This window comes from Periplaneta americana, chromosome 5 (genome assembly GCF_040183065.1).
Source record: "Periplaneta americana isolate PAMFEO1 chromosome 5, P.americana_PAMFEO1_priV1, whole genome shotgun sequence".
Taxonomy (NCBI): Eukaryota; Metazoa; Arthropoda; class Insecta; order Blattodea; family Blattidae; genus Periplaneta; species Periplaneta americana.
In genome coordinates, this window is record NC_091121.1 from 7,730,690 (window position 1) to 7,752,561 (window position 21,872).

At 34.7% G+C, this 21,872-nt stretch overlaps 1 protein-coding gene across 3 annotated transcripts in view; it reads left to right on the forward strand.

Annotated features, from left to right (window-relative positions):
- The window catches only part of chn (zinc finger transcriptional factor charlatan), a 319,048-nt gene that overhangs the window by 9,847 nt on the left and 287,329 nt on the right, over window positions 1–21,872 (forward strand). The gene's annotated exons all lie outside the window — the stretch shown is intronic.

Here is a 21,872-nt window from a genome sequence, read left to right on the forward strand (position 1 = left end):
ATCTAATTCTTTCTCAACTTCGTCGGAACTTTCTAAAGTGGCAAACCTATTCGAAATTTCGACCTGATAATTTTGCTTAGCTTCCTCGTCCTTTAATTTCAAAATATTGAATTTAGTAATATTAACTTGTTGCTCTACTCGTTTGGCTACTGATAATCTTTCTCTTAATTCTCCAATCACCAAATAATGGTCAGAATTACAGTCTGCACCCCTGAAAGTTCGAATATCTACTATACTAGTATGTCTCCGTTTATCTATCAAGATGGGAATGTTGGTAAAAATAAAGTTATGTCCCTGTATAATCCCAAAACGTTTCACTTTCATATAATCAATATAGCATTAATATGTATAATTAATGAAAAATAGTCACATCATGGCATTAACTAAAATAATATTTCATTTCTAATAGTAATAATCAGGGAAAGGATTTATATGTAAATACATATTTACTTATAAAGCTAATATAATTTATATTTTGCATTATCTTTATGTTTCACAATGTGTAGGGTTGAAAAATCCTACTTTTATTTTCCATATTTTTCCATATTTTAGAGTTTAGTACATATTTTCGTTAATTTCCATATATTTTCCATATTTCATATAAAACAGTCCATATTATATTAGGTTTAACAATAAAACAAAACAAAATTCCATTAACTTTTAAAAATACATTTCAACAACAGAGATTTAAACACATGTTCAGTAATCCCTTTAACATCAGAGTTATTTGAAAGTTAGCAGTCCTATCAACAATGGGAAAGTAAGTTACAAAACTGTATTAATTTAATTTAAAATTTTTAACAGACTTCAGTTGTGCAGCTCAACAGTTAAATGCCAGTCAGAGTACACATAGGTTCAGTTTTGTAAATCATACTATAAAGACGGTAAATATGCCAAAAGTACGTCATTCAGTCAATTTAAAATCAAAACTAACAAGTTACATTTCAGAATTTAAAGAAGATGGTTTATCAACTGACAATAAAATATTATTTTGTAATTTGTGTCAGTGTGCAGTATCATCTACACAAAAGTTCCTGGTGCAACAACACATTACAACTAGTAAACATCAGGCCAACAAACAACTAAATTCCAAGCAGAGACAATTGTTTTTAACACAACCAACAACATCGAATGTAAGATCTGAGTTTAACATCGACCTGTGCCGTTCTCTCATCTCTGCTGATATTCCTCTCTACAAACTAAAGAATAAGGTCTTCAGGGAATTCCTTGAAAAATATACTCAACATACAATCCCGGATGAGTCAACACTTAGGAAGACGTATGCTCCATCCATCTACGATGAGACAATACAGAAGATAAGAGATGAAATTAAAGATAGTTCAATTTGGGTTTCCATTGATGAGACTCCCGACAAAGAAGGTAGACTTGTTGGTAATGTAGTTATCGGTTTGTTAAGTGAACAATATTCTGAACGAATTCTTTTACATTGTGATGTTCTAGAAAAGTGCAATAACAAAACTATAGTTAAACTGTTCAACGAAGCTATGGGTATCCTGTGGCCAAAGGGTATTATGTACGATAATGTGTTATTCTTTATTAGCGATGCTGCCCCTTATATGGTCAAAGCTGGACAAGCATTATCTGTTGTATATCCTAAATTGACTCATTTTACTTGTGTGGCGCATGCATTTCATCGTGTGGCAGAAGTGGTCAGAGACAATTTCCCTAAAGTAGATTTGTTGATTTCATCAGTGAAAAAAGTATTTCTCAAAGCTCCCAGTAGAGTTAACGTGTTGAAAGAAATGTACCCTGAAATTCCATTGCCACCAAAGCCAATTTTAACTAGATGGGGTACATGGCTAGAAGCAGTTGAATATTATGCCGAACATATAGACTCTATTAACAATGTTCTCCTTGCATTGGACTCTGAAGATGCAGTCTCAATTGATACTGCGAAAACAGTTACCTGTGACATAAGTGTGAAGAATGACTTAGCTCACATTCAGCATACATTTTCATGCATCATAAAAACGCTCAAAAGTCTCCAAAATAGGCACCTTTCACTATCTGAAAGTTTTGAAATTATAAATAGTACTGTGGAACAACTGAATCGTGGTAGAGGTAAAGTTGCAGATGCAGTAAGAGCTAAGGTGGACACTGTACTTTCAAAAAACCCTGGATATGAAGAACTACAAAAGGTTGTTGCTGTGATGAGTGGTGAATCAACAGTGAAGATTAACTTGGACTTATCCCCAGCAGACATTGTGAAATTGAATTATGTACCAGTTACTTCTTGTGACGTCGAACGCTCTTTTAGTCAGTATAAATCTATCCTCAGAGACAATAGAAGAAGATTCACTTTTCAGCACTTGAAAGAAATGTTTGTAACCTATTGTTATGGTAACAGACAATAAAAATTGTGTTTTGTTGAAACTACATTGGAAGATAAGGTACGTCCATTATATTTTTTGTTTAGTTTGATTAAAATGTACCAATATTTAACGTACATAGTCATTTTTTTATAATTTTAAGTCCATATTTAATTCCATATTTTGGTAAAAATCCATATTTAATTCCATATTTTGGTAAAAATAACTACATATATATTTACATATTTCATATATTTTTAGTCCATATAAATCCGTTCCCTGGTAATAATGTCATCAAATCACCTCAAGTTTTGTAGTTTTTAATATCCAATGCATAGCTGTACCCAGAAAATTACACACCACAGAATCGAACCTGTAAATTATTTTTAGTAAGTTAAGTTTTTAATAACCAATTTAATTTGAGCTCTAAATATGTCAGCATTCTTGCAGATCATGGCCTTCGTGTAATATTGTTGACTGTAGTGTGTGTTTTGTTTTGTTCTGAAATGTAATTAGCTAGTTCTCAAAACTGACGACAGATGGATTTTGGAAAATAGGAAAATTATGTTGAAAAGTTGACATTCCACTGAAAAACTACAATTTCTCTGAAAAACTTTGAGTTCCAAGCTTCAAAATGAGCGGTCATTTATTAAAATCCGTTCAGCCGTTTTCCCGTAATTTCCATTACCAGTTCAAATTATATATATAGATGAGTCTTACTTTATAGTAGGCTACATATTTTAACAAAATGTTGACTGTCTTTGCATCATGTCAGTATTTGTGTTATAAATATCGACATCAGATAACCGAATAATAGTCGATGGGGATATTCGAAATATGTACACAGATGACGAGAGCGACAACAGCTCCACCTGCCGGTACGTCTGGAATACCGCAGTACTAACATTTGAAATTTTTCGGCTTCCACCCTGTTCGCAGCAATGCGTGTGCATCACATACCTCAGAAGCTGTTACCCCGATATGCATCAATCACGTAATAAGCATTAAACATAACGTTTATGCATGGAACTGGCGTCAGAAACGGTTAATAATTCGTATTTGATTGCATGCCGTGGGCTCGTAAATCGTTAACACTTGAATGTATGCGTATTTCACTCATCAGGTAATTAATTTCAACTGATGCCCTCAATTCCGCGTAAAGCGATTCTAAATTATCCGATATTTACCATACTTCCTTTGAAACTCTTGCTTTACTCTCTGTATTGTTATGAAAGGTTGATTTGGAGGTGAAAATACTAAAACGGTTAATATCCAAACATAATAGACAACATCAAAAGAAAGACAAAACAAAAAATTAACAAACACAAAAACACGCAAAACACAACACAAACACAAGAACACAAGAAATACATCACACTAACATATGAAAACAAACGCACACATAAGATCTCATCTTCATTCAGAAAGCAGAAATACAAGGACATCATTTTATTTTTACTTCAATTTTTATTGTACCTGAGTTTTTCAATGTACTTCACTCCCACCCCTTCTACCAATGGAGTTTCAACTGTTCTCCAGACAGAATCAAGGCCGCTTATAGTAAACAGCACTGAGTTACTGAGTATAGTACGTTCCAGAAATATGTTCCCGTTTTCTAGTAACGAAAGAACTTTTAATATTGAATCATATTTTCGCACAGGTACTGTCCGTTTGCCTACGTCGCATCCCGATTTCCCTCACCTGCTTCTGCACGGCCCTCTCTAAAAGCAGGGCTGTCTTAGCTTTTTTCTGAAAACATTAATTTCTGTTAGGAATTGGACGTTTACGTAATATTATACAACTGTTTAAAATAACTTAAATAAAAGGGCCTCGTTAAGTAATTAACTGTCACGTGATTTCCCCCCTTTCTACGATCCTGCGGCATAACCACTTGGACGGACAGTAGATAACATGTCTGAGTAATTTTATCTGTGCGGGTCGGGCAGAAGTGAAGATTGAATTTACAGTACTTAAGGTACTGTTTTATAGACTAGGTACAGAATTATTTCAACATAAGTTACTAGTACGAAGGACGAAACTGGCAATTGGAATTAGATGCAATAGTCTATAGTGCGATAATATGCACAAAAGAACTGAAGCCTGTAGGCTATCGAAATGAACGGCTACCATTTAAAAAGATGTGTTAAAATTTCCATATTATGATTATTTTTTCAATTGAACTTCATTCTCTATACTGTACGCTAATGTGCTGTAGACAGTATAATATACACTGCATAATGAATACGTTCGCATGGATAGCTCAGTTCGTGAGTAAAAACACTTATTCTTAATACAGTACTTCATTTTGATGAAATAAAAACCTAATGAAAATAATTATCGAACTCAAAATCGCGATATTTCCTAGTTTACGTAAATGGATGAAGTACTTTTCTTCCCTCCTATACCTAGTAAAGTGATTTGTTTGTGTTTTACGCCAGTATCATCGAACTTCAGTTGTGGAAGGGGATAGCGAACGGTTTTTCCGGTTCTCTAGATGTATAGCCAGGTTAATATTAAAAATGTTAGTAAAAATAAAATGATGTCCCTGTACAATATAGCATACAGAACAGAAAACACACTACAAAGACATCTCAACACACAAACAACACAAACAAATAAATACGACCACACAGGTGTATACAAACTCAAATGTAATAGTTGCGACAAGTTCTACATTGGACAGACAGGCAGATCATTCCAAACACGCTACAAAGAACACATTAAAGCAATAAGCAGAGGACACAATACATCTACATACGCCGACCACATAACCAATGCTAACCATACATACTCGTACAATAACATAAATGCAGACATGGAAATCCTACACATACAACCCAAGAAACAAAAACTGAACACACTAGAACAATACGAAATATACAAACACACTAAAACCCACCCCGATCAAATTCTCAACACACAGATCAATTTCAGTACACACACACACTATTTGATTCCACTTTTCAACACTTTTCAAAAATCAAACGCACCTACATAACAGACAGAGAAGTTCGAGATGACACCGAGATCTAATAGGCTCTGAGGATGGTGTGATAGCACCGAAACACCTGTAAGCCGCACAAACTTACATAATTAACACGAGTAAGTCCGCTAGTTAATCAATTACTGAAAATACTATTTTAGTGTTTGAGAAAAATTCTATACCCTACTGTAGAGAGATTCATGTCTAAAATCTATTAATTTTAAACAGTTATTAATAAAACTATTTTGCGTAACATCATGCAGAATCCTCCGTAACACGATGTCACGTGAAATAGCTTTGAGACCCAAGTTGAATTTGGTGTACCCCAAGGGTCCGTCTTCGGCCCCCTGTTATTTATTATGATCAATGACTTCCTTTTTAATATGAGTAAAAGAATATTATTTGCTGATGAGTCCATCCTTTTTTCCACCAGTAAAGACATTAATGTGCTGACATTGTTAATGACACTGATTTTAAAGAATGAAAAGTATATTTCTAGTAGGTTCTGCTTAAATGATGAAAAAAACAGAGATTATTATTATTTACTCCAAGCAATTCTTGTAATATTGATGCATTGTTCTCTGTCAAGCTACGTGGTATCAATCTAGAGAGTAACGTATCTTCGATATCACATATTGATGCAGTATGTGTTAGGCTATCCAAAGTTATACGCTAATTAAGGAATCTTGTACCCAAATTTTACCTAAAAACAGCATATGGAGTAATGTTAAAGTATTTCGCTTACAAAAAAGAATTCTTTACTGTAAATAGATTCATGTCTAAAATATATACTTTTATACAGTTACTAATAAAACTGCTATTTTGTGTAACATCATGCTAAATCCTCCGTAATACGATGTCACGTGAAATAGTTTTGAGGCCCAAGTTGAATTTTGTGTACCCCAAGGATCCGTCTTGGGCCCCCTGTTATTTTTATTATGATCAATGGTTTACTTTTTAATATGAGTGAAACCATATTATTTGCTGATGACGCCATCTTTTTTCCATTAGTAAAGACATTAATGTGCTGGCATTGTTAATAACACTGCTTTTAAAGATGGAAAATATTGGTGTATTTCTAGTAGGCTCTGTTTAAATTATGAAAAAACACGGAGATTATTATTTATTCTAAGCAATTCTTGTAATATTGATACAATGTTCTTTGTCAAGCTACGTGGTATATCTTATTTCATTTCATGGAGTGCAGTTTCATAGAAAAGACTTTGCCGACAGACCTTCTACTGCCCACTACTAATTGGTTGTCATAAATAAATGTCTTCCTTACTGTGACGGAAATCTTGTCTTCTCCTGTTAGTAACCAATCACAACCTTCGTTCATAAGAATTGACAGGCTCCCGTCAAATCCACGTGGAGACAGAGTTGTGGCATCTTTTCCGAATTCCAAGAATCCCGTCAGTTTCACTGCATAATTTCGAGGGACACCAGGATTGTGGCAACTGTGCAATGTTGGGATGAGGGGACAGGATGGAATTGTCAGAGTTGTTTGTATAGGAAGTCATAAATCTGTAAGTGGGTGTTCAAAGGAGCCACCGAACTGCACTCCTTGAAATAAAATAAGGTATATCGATCTAGAGAGTAACGTATCTTCGATATCACATATTGATGCAGTATGTGTTAGGGTATCCAGAGTTATACGCTAATTAAGGAATCTTGCACCCAAATTTTACCTAAAAACGGCATATTTGCCTTTGGAATAATGGTACTAGCATTGTTAAAGTACTTGGCTCACAAAAAAAAAAAAGGTTTTACATATATTAACTGGTTCTGCTTATGATGCTCATTGCAGACATCTATTTATTAAAGATGGTATTCTAACAGTTATCAATATGTATATTTTTAGTTGTTTGACATATATTTAGAATAATTTTAACGATTTCACGGCTAAAGCGATGCACACAATTATCACACAAGGTATATTCATCTAATCTCTCAACCCTAAGTAGGACTGACTAAAACTAAGAATTGGCATTACTATGTTCAACAGATTACCATGTGAATCTCATTCAGTTACTTCCAATTCTTTCTAAAGTACCAATGAGTTTCTTCAAATACCTCAGGATATTGTATTTTAATATTTTGTACGTATTGCTTGTATTATATTTTTATCATGTAGGCCTATGTAATTATGTATAATGTGTAAGGCCTTTATCCATAGCATTTTTCAAAAGTTTATGACAGTAATAAACTAACCAGAAATGTTCTATCCCATATTACACCAGTCGTATTTGCCGAAGCTCAAGGAAATTTGTCGGGAGTTGCATGCGTACAGTTCACCTCCGTCTCTTTTGAAGACATTACTCATTCGTGTGTAAAGAAGTGCAAGTTATTTTTTTAATGCTGATCGACTCAGCTGCCCTTACGAAGCACTGTATGCACTCACGAACAGAAAAGGGCATTGTTGGCATTGCAAGCATTGAAACGATCTGTTCTCGTGTGCAGCGAAGAGTGCTCTTCCACAAAGAGCACGAACGCAAATTCTGGCGAAAGTTTTCTTCAATGAGCAATATGAACGGCAACCAGGGTGACTTGGGACTACCTCATTCTCACCCCTTCAATTATTTCCTGATTTTAGTGCTCGAGACTTGCATCATCTCATGTAAAGATAGTCTGTCCTTGATAAATTATTTCCTTGAATTAACTTAAGAACAAACACGTATATACGTCAAATATATACTGGAACCAACTGCCACTTTTTGGTATGACATTATAGTAATATACGTTACAAGAGCGGTATGTTGACGTTTTCATGTTCGAGGAAAATATTGAAAAAGCGAAACGTAGTTGAGCTTTTTTAATTTCCGAGAACATGAAAACAAACATACCGCTCGTGTATCATACATTATTTTGTGTGTTTATTGCATACCTGAAAGACGAATTTCTAATTAGTTGCAATGAAATCTCCATGTTGGTTTGTGTTTAATGACGGCAACTTCGGAAAACCAAAATATCTTTCTTCAACATTGTTGCTATAAAATGTTTTCTGTGTTTACTATACTCCAGCAGGCCGTGATATACGTCTGTCTTTTTTTCCCCCCAGTCTATAAATGCGAACTTAAAAACAAACGGTAAGGTTATTTATGATTTATTTTTCATTTTAATATTTTAACAATATTATTTATATAACATATTGCAGTAATAACATCCGCATCTGGAATCTTGTTGATTTTTTCACGGCTTCCTTAATGTTACTTGTATCAGGAATGCAATAAGTTTCGTGGAGTAGTAGACTTTACTTAATTTTTGCAAATATTTAAAAACAATAATTAACATTGCAATTTAGGTGAAATTGCAGTGTAAGTTTCCAATTTATAATTATTACTATGTTAAAAGTCTCTAAAAATATGTTAAAAGCCTAAAGCAGTAAAATGAATGTCGCGCTTAAGCGGTAAGAAGAGGGAAATTGTTATGTGTGTTACGTTGGGAATACTGAATGTGGTATTTCACACTTACCGCGTATTGGTTCTGTGCGGAAAACAAGCAAATACGCACCATCTCGCACAAAAATATATACAGTAAAGCCTGTATTAAACGACCAATACTGGTCTTTCAGAGAGGTAGTCTCTCAATAGGGGGAGTTATTTTACACAAATAATGGGTTAAAACGTTTCTATGTTAATGAAAAAACGTGAAAATACTGCTAATAATAAAAGCTTGAAATCAAACTTTATTTCTTATTTTACGTTATTTTTCCAATTTTCCCCTTTGATTCCCATTCACAGAATCATAAATTGAACTCTGCTTAACTTTTTCACATTTCTTTTTTACTATTCTTTAACATGTCAAGAAGTTAATTTGAATGTTTTCGATTCATACAGTCTTTCTGTGCTGCCGATTTTGAATTAAGTCAATATTATATAAGGCTTGTTCTAGTCACATTTTTTGGGATTAAAATTATCTCTTGACTTCATCTTTGTCATCGGTAAGTTGATCACCCGATTTTCTAATAGATAGGAGGAAGAAAAAATAAATTATTGCACTATAATTAACAGTAACGATTTAATTTTTAATGTATAAAACGAAAAGTAAATCCCTCATACGGCATGAGAAAACTTACCTTTCAAGAAACTGTTAAACACAGTGGCGGCTCGTGCCTTTCTTGAATGAGTGTTCACAAAAAAATATGAGTAATGAACACACTGATATATTCTCGTATAGCTGAATCACACGTCAGAGATAAACGAGTTGTAATATTCATGCACCAAATCGACGCATATGAAACCAAAATTAAAACCATTAAACAAGAGTAGAGTAAAATTAATTCATAGGTCTCATCTTCATTGCTGTTATAGATGGTGTTGAAGATCTGGATTTATTTGTAGAGAAACTCCATGCGCCTAGTTTTGAGAGATGCAAACTTATCAATAACTTTATTATTGAAGTCTCTAATCTTGTTAACATTTTTTTTTTTTTTTTTTTTCCCCAACATAGCCAAAGTACTTAATCGTCTTCTGTCATGGTGTTACGGAGGAATGTTTTAATCCTCCTTTAATTTAACACACTCACAATTTCACACATGTCCGTTTCCAAACTTGAAATGTTACTGTTTCAACTCTCAATACGCACCAATGCAGCTGGTAATTTCCTTACTTTGCTGAACAAAAGACAACAGAATCAGCCCCCCGCGCATAATGGTATTTTGAAAAGAAAAAGTAAAGAGAGAAAACGAGGAAAGAGGGAGAAAGGAATAGGATGCCAGACCCAAGAGAGATGGAGCATCTCTGTTTCTCTGTCACTAGCACGTTAAGACCTGTGCGAGCAGAGCTGTTGTAACCATTGTAACAAACCAGAAAATATTCTCGCCTGAGGCTATTCCACCCTGCTAGAGGAAAATTGTGCGAGCTGCTGTCAACCAGTCCAATGGAGATTTAAAGACACACGACACACGAACCGGACATTCTCTCGAGACGAAAAATGTAGAAACGTCATTGCGCATTGAAAAGTAATAGATGTACCGGTAATAATATTAATACAGTAATACGTATGATTATTGTTGGTTTTTAAGGTGTTCACGTGCTCCTGTGCTCATATAGAGGAACCGCCGCTGGTTAAACAGCGATGCAAATAACCCTTTATCATACCTCAAGCGGTCATTGTACCTTTTTCGTAGCAAATCCCAACATTTCTTAAGAGATTAAGGACAGAGATGGGCATTCAACGTGAATACGGTATCACTTAACAACATTGCCAAATGTCATTTTAACTTCTAGTACTGTGCAAATTTCTTGGAATTAATTTAGGCTACAGTAATGTAATAAAATACTATAGATTGACGAATCGAACTGAAACCCTGACCGAGTTACTACGTGAGCGCTGGCTGTCTTGGGGAGGAGCAAGTGAGAAAGCACGGGGGGAAGGGAGAGAGCACTGTGCACTATGTACTTGCAGGTCCACTCACAGTTTGTCAAACCTGCTAACAAAAGCATTGAAAGGTTGACTAGTTGCCTGCATAATGGAACCTTCCTAGCCGACAGTCGAGGCAAAAATGAAGAATCCGTTATTGTGGTAATACTGGAGAGTGGTTCTTCTATTGGTCGCGATGCCCACACACACCCTCTGAGATATTTACGTGGTGATTGGCGACTGAATGACGAGGAGCGAGGGAGAGAGAACGAAGAAAGAGAGAGATTCCAGAAGTTGGCGTGTTTTACGGGGTTTCACCTGAAGTTGTCGAACTATAAATTGCAAATTTTTAAAATGCAGTATCGTCTTTTAAAAAGGGTAAAATTAAGGAAATGGCTATTTAATCACTGGTCGGTGGTCGGGGAGAGAGGTGGTCTCTTAAAAGAGGTGTGATTTACATTGGTTTTATAGATTTTTAATTCGGTTCTTTAAAAAAATCGGTCTTTAGTGGGAGTGGTCTCTCAATAGGGGTGGTCTTTCAGACAGGTTTTACTGTATGCACGAAAAATGGCGATAAATATCACAAAATAGATCGGACTTATTTTACATTTTTATATTCAGAGTCTGTTCGAAGAGAATATCTACGAAATGGACAAAATTTGCACGCATAGCATATCGTGATTCTTTTGAACACGGTTCGAAATCTGCTCCCTGGACACAGAATATAACCAGGGAGCGGTACATTCCATTTATATTGTTATACTGTTGTAATTCCACATCAATATAATTTATGTTGAATGCTGTCAAATTTCACAGGTAACTAATCCCGGAAATTTATTCCATTATTTGATTTCAATTCTATATTTAATCTACCGTGTGTTTTACCACGTAATCCATAGGATTTGTCTTGAAACTGGATATTTTGATTCCGCATGTTTTAGCAAATTTGTTCAACTGATGCAATTTGCAACCCATCCTCAGTTGTTGCCGCAATTGCCTGAACTTCTGTATGACGTAGAGAGAAAATTATTGTTTTTTTTAATCAACTACTATGTCATATTGTGTTTCTTGCTTCTAGTCTTCAAGGAGACGCTTAAGTGATTTTTAAAACTTCCACAATTTTCATCCAAAATTTATTAATTTTAAACTAAATAAACATGTATATAAAACCATTATCTGTACAAAATTTGGTTCCATTAAGGCTAATAATTTTGCAATTATATTTTAAAATTACATTTTATATTGATCCTTGCGACAAAATTTTCAAAAGTTTTAGTTCATATTTGCCCTAAATCATAAAAATAGTAACAGGAATAAAAATTAATTACCTTTTGAGCTCAGTCTAAATAGAGAAATACAATAACAGTCTTACTAATAAACCGTGCATAGTTTTTATACGACATTTATGCAGCGTTGAGACAGAAAACGTTACTAATAAACCATGCATAAGCGATGGATGTATAAACAGTCTGTAACTATACAATGGGAATTGCTTTGCAGTAGTTATATACACGAAAGCCCTTGTTTAAGCGTTGTATATATAGAGAAAAAATGGCCGCCCCTCTAACAGCTGTTCGTATCGACTGTCATTTTATGATGATGGTTGCCTAGTAACCAAAGAAGAACAAACCAAAGAGCACAGAATAAGTAGAATATTATTGCTGTAGCTTGTACTCTTTTGCCAAAATATAATGTGGTAATCGATCAGAGCCAGTTGTACTATCGATTCTTAACACGGCACACTAGAGCGCTCTATCGGATGCAATAGAGAACCTCAGATATTCTATTACCTTTCGTAACAAAGTAATGACGAAACTATGACGTAGCTGTGTAACAGTTATACTGTTATACACGACGTATGTAGTGATAATTAGTAAGGAATTTACACACGACTTATAAACGAGCTACTCATTGTATAAGTATAAGAGAGTTAAACGTCTGTATATAGAGTTTTTATTAGTAAGACCGTAAATTATTAAATTTCATGAATTTGCCATTATAGCATCCAGGTGCAAACGAATATGGCTCGAAGGAACTTAATATTAATATTTCATACAAATGCTAATGAAATTTCATTTATCAACATTTAATTGACTTCTGTGAGAAGTATCATACAAATCTGACGATAATTGTTGTGCAAGGAGCTTTTTTACTCCAGAAACAGCTTAAAATTTTAAAGTCGAGAAAATAACATTAAAAAATTCTCGCAATGTATGTTTGGCCAATTTTATTATATGAGATGTTACAAGTAATAACTAGACAATCCACACTTACTTATTACTTATTCATCGAGAAAAATTCGTTCCGGCACCGGGAATCGAACCCAGGTCCCTCTGCTTGGCGCGCTGAGTGCTCTTACCATTTGAGCTATGCCGGGATCCGATCCACAGCGCCGGCCGATCTCTCCTCTTTTGTATCGTCGAGGGCGGCGAGATCCTCTAATAAGAATGTGTATAAATCCGTACTTACATGATCGATTACTATCGACTCGTAGAGTCAAATGTGTTTGAACGTCAGTGTATTCTATCAAATGTGAGAATATTTTATATTTAATCAACATCACCATTTCCCCCAATACATTTTTACTTGTCCCAATAGTAGTGTCGTCTATTGAGAACTAGCAGAACTATTTCAAGGTTTGTCCAATTACCTTAGAACGGTGAAGGTTTTGGATTAGAACGGGTTTGGTCTATATAGCCACAGGGAGAATTTTGGAATTTTTTGCAATTTATTTATTTTTTTCTCTATTACAAGTTATGTAACGCGTTTTCTCAAGAGGATACTCCATCAAACATAACAACATTTTTCCCTAAGAATTTTTTCAACCAAATTTTGAGAGTATGTTTTTCTATATAAAGAGCAAACAAAATCCAAATTTTGAACTCCCATTTTTAATGTTTTTTTTTTTTCAATTTTTATAAATATTTTCAAACCAGAAGATCTCAATTTTTAAGCTTTCTTTGTTTGGGTACATTGACAAGACATAGAGAAAATTTGTATGCATTCATTTTAAGAAATATCTTACTAATTCACTTTCAAAATTTTATTTGAAAATTTAAAAATGTTATTTTTTCTATAATTCATTAAGAAAAATATTAATAAAATAAATTAGCAGCATCTCTTACGAAATAAATGCATAAAAAGATGCAGTTACCTCATAAATACTTGTAGTAAAACTTTCATCCAGATTGATTAATATTTGGCATTAAAAAGTTGGTGCTGAATCAAGAAAAATAAACTTGCGAAAAAATGAATTTGAAAGTAAAAGTAATATTTATATAAAACATACCTATTAAAATTCTCCTCCGCTACATTCAACTGGTAACTTCAGGGAGTCAACTTTAGAACAAAAAGTTACTATAATTGTAATCAGAAATTTGCAACAAAGAATTCTTTGATGAAAAATAATTTTGAAGTTCTTTAAATGCCACGCTCCCTTACAGCCTTAATTTAAAAAAGTTAAACATATTTGTAATCAGAATTGAACTAAATCCATTGGGGGTATGAAAATATACATTCAGAAGAAGTGAAATAGCCAATAAATTTTTTTTGGAAAATTTCATCATCTTCAGTGGAGTGTTCCCTTAACTCTCAAATAGGAAATGAAATCATATTATGAAACGGAAAGTTCGAATATAATTACGAAGATAAAAAATATAAAAAAAAGAAATGGATTTTCTTAATTTTTCTCCATGATTTCACCACCGTTTTCCCTTAAGATTTCAAAACTCAGAAATCTGTTAAAATTCTTGAGTCTCTATTAAAATAATATTTACATGAAAATAGAAGCGTCATTTAATTCGTGAAAATAATAATGGAGAGGCTTATTGCAGGGATTCGTAACAAGCTGTTTTTACGATGATTGGTTGTTAGCCCTTCGCCCAACCCTCAAGCTGGAGGACCACCCCTTATCGGCTGTCCACGACTGCTTATTCAATATATTCACAGCTACCCTCCATATCATCTAGTCTGCTGTCAAAAAATCTGAAAGTTATAATTTATAAAACAGTTATATTACCGGTTGTTCTGTATGGTTGTCAAACTTGGACTCTCACTCTGAGAGAGGAACATAGGTTAAGGGTGTTTGAGAATAAGGCGCTTAGGAAAATATTTGTGGCTAAGAGGGATGAAGTTACAGGAGAATGGAGAAAATTACACAACGCAGAACTGCACGCATTGTATTCTTCACCTGACATAATTAGGAACATTAAATCCAGACGTTTGCGATGGGCAGGGCATGTAGCACGTATGGGCGAATCCAGGAATGCATATAGAGTGTTAGTCGGGAGACCAGAGGGAAAAAGACCTTTGGGGGGGCCGAGACGTAGATGGGAGGATAATATTAAAATGGATTTGAGGGAGGTGGGATATGATGATAGGGACTGGATTAATCTTGCACAGGATAGGGACCGATGGCGGGCTTATGTGAGGGCGGCAATGAACCTTCGGGTTCCTTAAAAGCCATTTGTAAGTAAGTAAGTAAATAATGGAGATTCGTGTAATATCATGATAAATTACTGTACAATTGGCAACTCTGGTTAGCTCTGTAAGAATCATTAAAAATTTGACATGTTAATATTTTTATGATGGCTGGTAAAATCGACCACTAGATCGTTGTAAGAGAGAGGGGGAGAAATGTAAGATGATCAGGGACAGAATCCAGACACTTGAGGCAGCTTTTATTCGTGTCCCTGCCACGTTTTATTGGCGCAGACCTCAAGGTCGGCTGGTAGATGTCTCAGACCCGCCCGCCGTTCTAAGTCTGGACATCTGGACGAACACAGTCTATGAGGAATTCGGATCATGTAACTCATTTTATTACGCAGGTGTACACCATTAAATAGAGCAGTGGTATTCAACTTTTTTTCTCCCCATACCCCTAGAGAAGCCGTGGCGAAAATGTAATCGTGCGCCGAGCCACTGTGTAACCTGCAACGTGCATAGTACCTATGGAGGGAGGCGGACACCCGAAGGGGAAGTGAAGCAACTGTCTGACTTATTAACGAATTTTCATTTTCCTTACGTCAAGCACTTACTTATAATTTTATACAGCACAAGGCTACAAACTAATGTTTAGTACGTGTAACGAAGAAAGAAATGAACAAGAAAACATAGGGCACATTATCACAACCTAAAATTAACTGTCTTCAGAATGTCTCTGCGACAGAGTTTCAAAATCAGGAATTATGCCACTTACTGCCAGTCGTAGTTGATCACGAAGGTATTTGTCTGTCAGTTGTGATCTAAATTAGGTTTTTACTATTTTCATTGCTGAAAATAATTTTTCATAAGTTGTAGCGAACATGGCTTCAACAGAGCAAGTGAAAGAACGAAGCTTCGGATATTTATTTTTTGGCAAAGATTTGAAAAGTTCAACATTTGTCAAGTCCTTACATCTAGCTTTCATTGTAACATTAGGGCTACATTGTAAATCTGTGAGTTTAAATTGAAGACCTAACCGCATTATTCGTACATCTGCTGAAAAAGAATCGAAGTAATAATAATAATAATAATAATAATAATAATAATAATAAAGGTAAAAAAGGTAAAGGTATCCCCGTAACATGCCATGAAGGCACTTGGGGGGGGGGCATGGAGGTAGAGCCCCATGCTTTCCATGACCTCGGCATTAGAATGAGGTGGTGTAGTCGGCACCACGTTCTGACCGCCTTTTACACCCGGGAAAGACCCGGTACTCAATTTTATAGGAGGCTGAGTGAACCTCGGGGCCGTTCTGAAAGTTTGGCAACGAGAAAAAAATCCTGTCACCACCTGGGATCAAACCCCGGACCTTTCAGTCCGTAGCCAGCTGCTCTACCAACTGAGCTACCCGGCCGCCAATAATAATAATAATAATAATGATAATAATAATAACTGTTTCATGAGTAACATGTAGTATAATGCTGTTTTATGTTATACAACCGTTTTCCTCGTAATACTTGTGAACAAATCATTCATTTAATATTCTCACCATATTGGCAGCAAAAAAATGCGTCCTCTCATCCTACTTGAAACTTTCGTTTTTGTAGAAGTACATGATTTCGAGAGAGACATTGCGACGATACCGCCACTCGCAGGTCAGAGACAAATACAAATGGAACGGAGTTTGACTCCAGTGAGTGAGAGGGAATTAGGAAGCAACAGAAAAGCACAGCTATCATTGCGAGCCACAATGTGCTCGTGTGTCGCATTTTCGCCACGGCTGCCCTAAATACTCATTTCCACTCAAGTTTGTACCCCCTAAGTTGTTATTCTTATTTCAAATTATATGAGTATATTTAAACTAAATTAAACTCAACAATTTATCAATTACTGAACCACCCAGTCTTAAACTACATTATAAAAGAGAGAATCATGCTATTAATAGAATTAAAGGAACAACGTTACAGATATCACAGAATATAAAAATTATCTCACATCATTATCTTAAGTGGTTCTGAGCCTGAGGTTGTTTTCCTCACGCCAGCTCCTCGATTCTTTGCCGGATCTTCGTGAATGCGAATGTCAGAAGTGAATTTCAATTCAATCGATTTCTGTGTTTCGTTTTGATTGATGTCAATGCAGAGAAGCCCTGCTCCCACAAACAAGTATAGAGGAAAGGCAGAAGGTGTGAAATAGCAATGTCACCAAGTTCCACATACTCCTTGCATGCATAACATCAAGTTAAAATCAATACGTTAAATTGGAAAAATCATATCACCCCCAAACTGAATTCTGCATGGGTTAAATTGAGTATAGTTAATTAGGGTTATTGTTATGATAAGAAAAGTCAAATATACAGGGTGTATCTATATATGTGTTCATAAATGTGGTGGCGTATTCCTGACACCAAAACATAAAAAAAAAGTTCATATGAACATGGGTCCGCAAACACTTCGTTAGGGAGTTATGAAAGGAATTTCCTGTAGTGACCCCTGATTATGTAATTCACTTCAAACTTGCATTTTTCCCACTTTCTTCATTACAGTTGGTCATGACCAGGCTTCGAGACTTAGGACCCGATACAATAAGTTTACTGTGCATATATTATAGGTTGTTGACTCGCTGCAGGTAGTGAAAGGTAGAGATGTGTTGAGATAACAACATTGCTATTTAGAGTAGAGTACGGTAGTATGGGGAAACACACATATGGACATTCTGAAAGTAAATATACATTACACTATGACAATGTCAAAAGAATGTGAAAAGCATTTATTCTCCTGTCTTTCATAAGCATTTGTGTTCAATTATAAATAGTGTTAATGGTGGAAATGAACATGTAGGAATTTTAATTTCTTCATTTATTCTATTGGTCGTCTTTAGGAAGTGCAGTTACAGTACCGAATTGCAATGTACCTACTACAAGATACATTCTCAGTGTCTCAAACGTAAATCTTTTTCGGTTATCTGCCAAAGTTTGTACTGTGAAAAGCTGCGCTCTACGTCGCATGACGTGATAGGAGCAAAATGAAAAAACCTAACATCATTGCAATCTCTAAGATTTTATTCTCAGGTGACTCTATGTCCACTAATTTGTTTTATGTTACACAATGTTCCATATCCGTTATTTTTACATAAAATTGATTTTCCACTTCTGTTTTACACGTTCAGTAGCCGGTGTACTTGGTGTCTCATTAATTCTCTGTGTCATTTCCTCAACTAATTTGAGGGCTTTCGGCATCTCTTGCTCTGATTTTTTCTAATCGTGTAATAGTTCCAGACACAATTTGAAAATGGATTTGTGTGAAAACCAATTCATTCGTCATAATCTTCAAATCCAGAGCTTTTTTCCTTTGCGTATTTGTTGGCATTCATTCTACAGTGCCCCCACCCACTGTACGCTTTACCACTAGGCCTATACTCAGTACGCCGTTATGCGGATCTCCCACTGAGCTGCCCTATTGGGTCCGAAGTCTCGAAGCCTAGTCATGACATTTGGTTTGTCTGATTGCCTTTTGCATGGCCTGTCCGATCGCCAGATTTAAATCAAATGGATTTTTACCTCTGGGGACATTTAAAATCCTTGGTGTATTCAACACCTGTACCTAATATCGATGTTCTATGGGAGCGTATCCAAAATGGATTTGATCAAATCCGTAACACCCCAGGACATTTGCACAGAGTACGGCAAAACATGGAACGCAGGCTCAGAACGTGCATCGAAGCAGGAGGAGGTCACTTTGAGCAATTTTTGTAAATGTGTGTTGTGAAATGTATGACACGTACCATTACCAATAAACCCAATAGCTCCCTAACGAAGGGTTTTCGGTCCCATGTTCATATGAACTTTTTATTATGGTTTGGTGTCAGGAATACGCCCCCACATTTATGGACATATATATATATATATATATATATATATATATACACCCTGTATATATGAAAATGCAACAATCATTCTAAAAGGTCACAGTGTTAATATATAAAAAACTGACTGGAAAATTTTATCAACAGTAATCTCATTAGAGGTTTTGATTTATCTAGAGAAAATCAAAACTCGAGTGGGATTTAATTGACTATCACACGATTAGAAGAAAATATATAAAGATTAGAAGTAACAAAGTACTCCAATACAATAAAATATTAATTGACCTACGAAAATACAACTGTCTTCAAATTTATTATTGTACCATCTCAACATTACGCTAGATGACAGTAGTGTTTTATGATAAGCTGATTTCTTGTTATCGGTTGTGCCAACTATGGAATCTTCATTGAACTCTGTGGACGGTTACTAGTCAAGAAGGCTTTGTTGATTCAGTTTCATTTTTATTAAAACATTCGCATTTCACTTCAATCATCCGGATGCCAGTAATCAACGTCACTTTACAGATGATTTTCAATAAATCTTAGTATTAAACAATCTCTGATACGTGACTATCCATAATATCATATAGCAGAAGCTATAACATAACCTAAATAATATAAACAAGTGTTAGGAAAGTTTTAATTAGGGATGATGAAATAAACAAAGAACGTTTTAATTAAGGACGATGAAATAAAAAATAAACATGAATAATTTTAAAAGAAACAATTATTGAAGGTACAATTTTCAAATTTGAATGTTTTAGCGGTTGGTGGTTCAGTTGATGTTATATTGGACGTGTGCGTAAAAGAAGTGAACTCATTGATGTACATGGTGTATCCCTCAACTTATTCAGGATTTCCGAATGGTGCTCTTCATTTATTTGTAAACAGGGTTTCAGGGAAGATGCATAGCTATGACCAGTGATCTTTATTAATTCTTGTTCTTGAATGCCAATGCGAGTCATATTTGAAACTGCTGTGCATCGATTGGAGTGGTTTGTAATTTTCTGTTTTTTGACGTCCAGATTAGTGCAGTTTGAAATGTTGGCAAACAAAGAAACAAATGCTAGGGTAGTGATAAAAATAAACAAATGCTAGGGACGTAATAAAATTAAACAAATGCTAGGGACGCGATAAAATTGTGCGACAAGCTGCCGTGATTGGTTGAAAGACGTTCTTTCCTACTATTTTATTGGTCAAAAGTAGTGTGACGTAGTAAAAGTGCAATAGTCATGGTAACAGACTATGGGTCTATAAACTTAAAAAGGCTGTTTTATACTCAAATTACCTCAACCCACCCTACAAGTACTATGATATTAAAATTACAAATGAAAAATAACAAAAAATTTTCTTACAAAAACCTTATTGACATGGAAAACAGAAGATCTACGAACTTATTGGTCAATCTGTTATAAAAATAGTAGTAGAGAAAATGTTTGTAGCGGCTTGAACATCGGATTCTAAGTAGGAAGAAATGTTACAGTGGTTCACAGGCACCAAGAACTCGCGATTTTCGTGTAACATTGGCCACACTTAATTACGATAATGCAGTGACGAGCTAGACGCATCGATCTGTCGGAGCAGCGCAATCTGACATCCTCTGCTTTGTGACCGATCTCAAAGGGACCTCTGACAAATGAACTGTGACGACTATGTATTTATAACCATCGGTACTGCAGTGCTCTGTTATTCTACCTGTCGAGTTTAAATACGTACACTGTTAAGAAAAAATTCATTTCCGTATCGATCATGTAAAGAAACAACCAGGAAATATTCTAAAACTGATTCAGTATTTGAAAGTAAAACGAAAGGCTTTAAGTAACAAAAATGAGAGAAAATTGAAGCGAATACGTATGCAAACAGAGACGAAAAAGATAAGAAGACGAAAACTTAAACAAAATAATAAAGGGGAAAGAATGAAACAAAAAGAGCGAATGAGCGAAAAGTAAAAGAGAGATTGAAAAATAAAGCTCATGAAATTAAGGAGGAAGACAAAGATTAAGAGACTGAAAGACTGAATGAATCAATGAAGTAATAAAAGATTCAAGTACGTGAAGAAAGAATGGAATAAATAAGTCAATGAAAGAAGAAAAACAATGAGTAAGTCAATGAGGAAAGAGGTATGTGAATGAATCAATAAATCAATCAATGAAGAAAGAGAAAAATGAATTAGTCAATTAAGAAAGAGAAAAATGAATTAATCAATGAAAAAAGAAACGAATGAATCAATCAATGAAGAAAGAGAAAAGTGAATGAATCAATGAAGAAAGGAAAGCACAAATGAATCAATCAAGAAAGAGAAAGTGAATGAATGAATGAATGAAACAAGAAAGAATGAATGAATCAATAAAGGGATAAAAGAATCAACACGTCGGTGAAGGAAGAATAGAATAAATAAGTCAATGAAAGAAGAAAACAATGAATAAGTCAATGAAGAAAGAGAAATATGAATAATAAGTGAAGAAAGAATGAATGAATCAATGAAGAAAGAGAAAAATGAATGAATCAATGAAGAAAGAAAAGAATTAATCAATCAATGAAGAAAGAAAAGAATTAATCAATGAAGAAAGGAAAAAGTGAATGAATCAATGAAGAAAGGAAAGCATGAATCAATCAATGAAGAAAGAGGCATATTAATAAGTGAAAAAAGAAAATAATTAATTAATTACTTAATGTAGAAGGGGAAAAGTGAATGAATCAATGAAGAAAGAAAAGTTTGTATGAGTCAATAAAGAAATAGAAAATTGAATGGATCAATGAAGAAAGAAAAGAATTACTAAATGAAGAAATAATAACGTGAATTAACTAATTAAGAAAGAAAGATAAGTGAATCAATAAAGGAAGAAAAAATTGAATGACTCAATGACAAAGAAAAGCATGGACAAAGAAATGAATAAAGAGAAAAGTGAGTG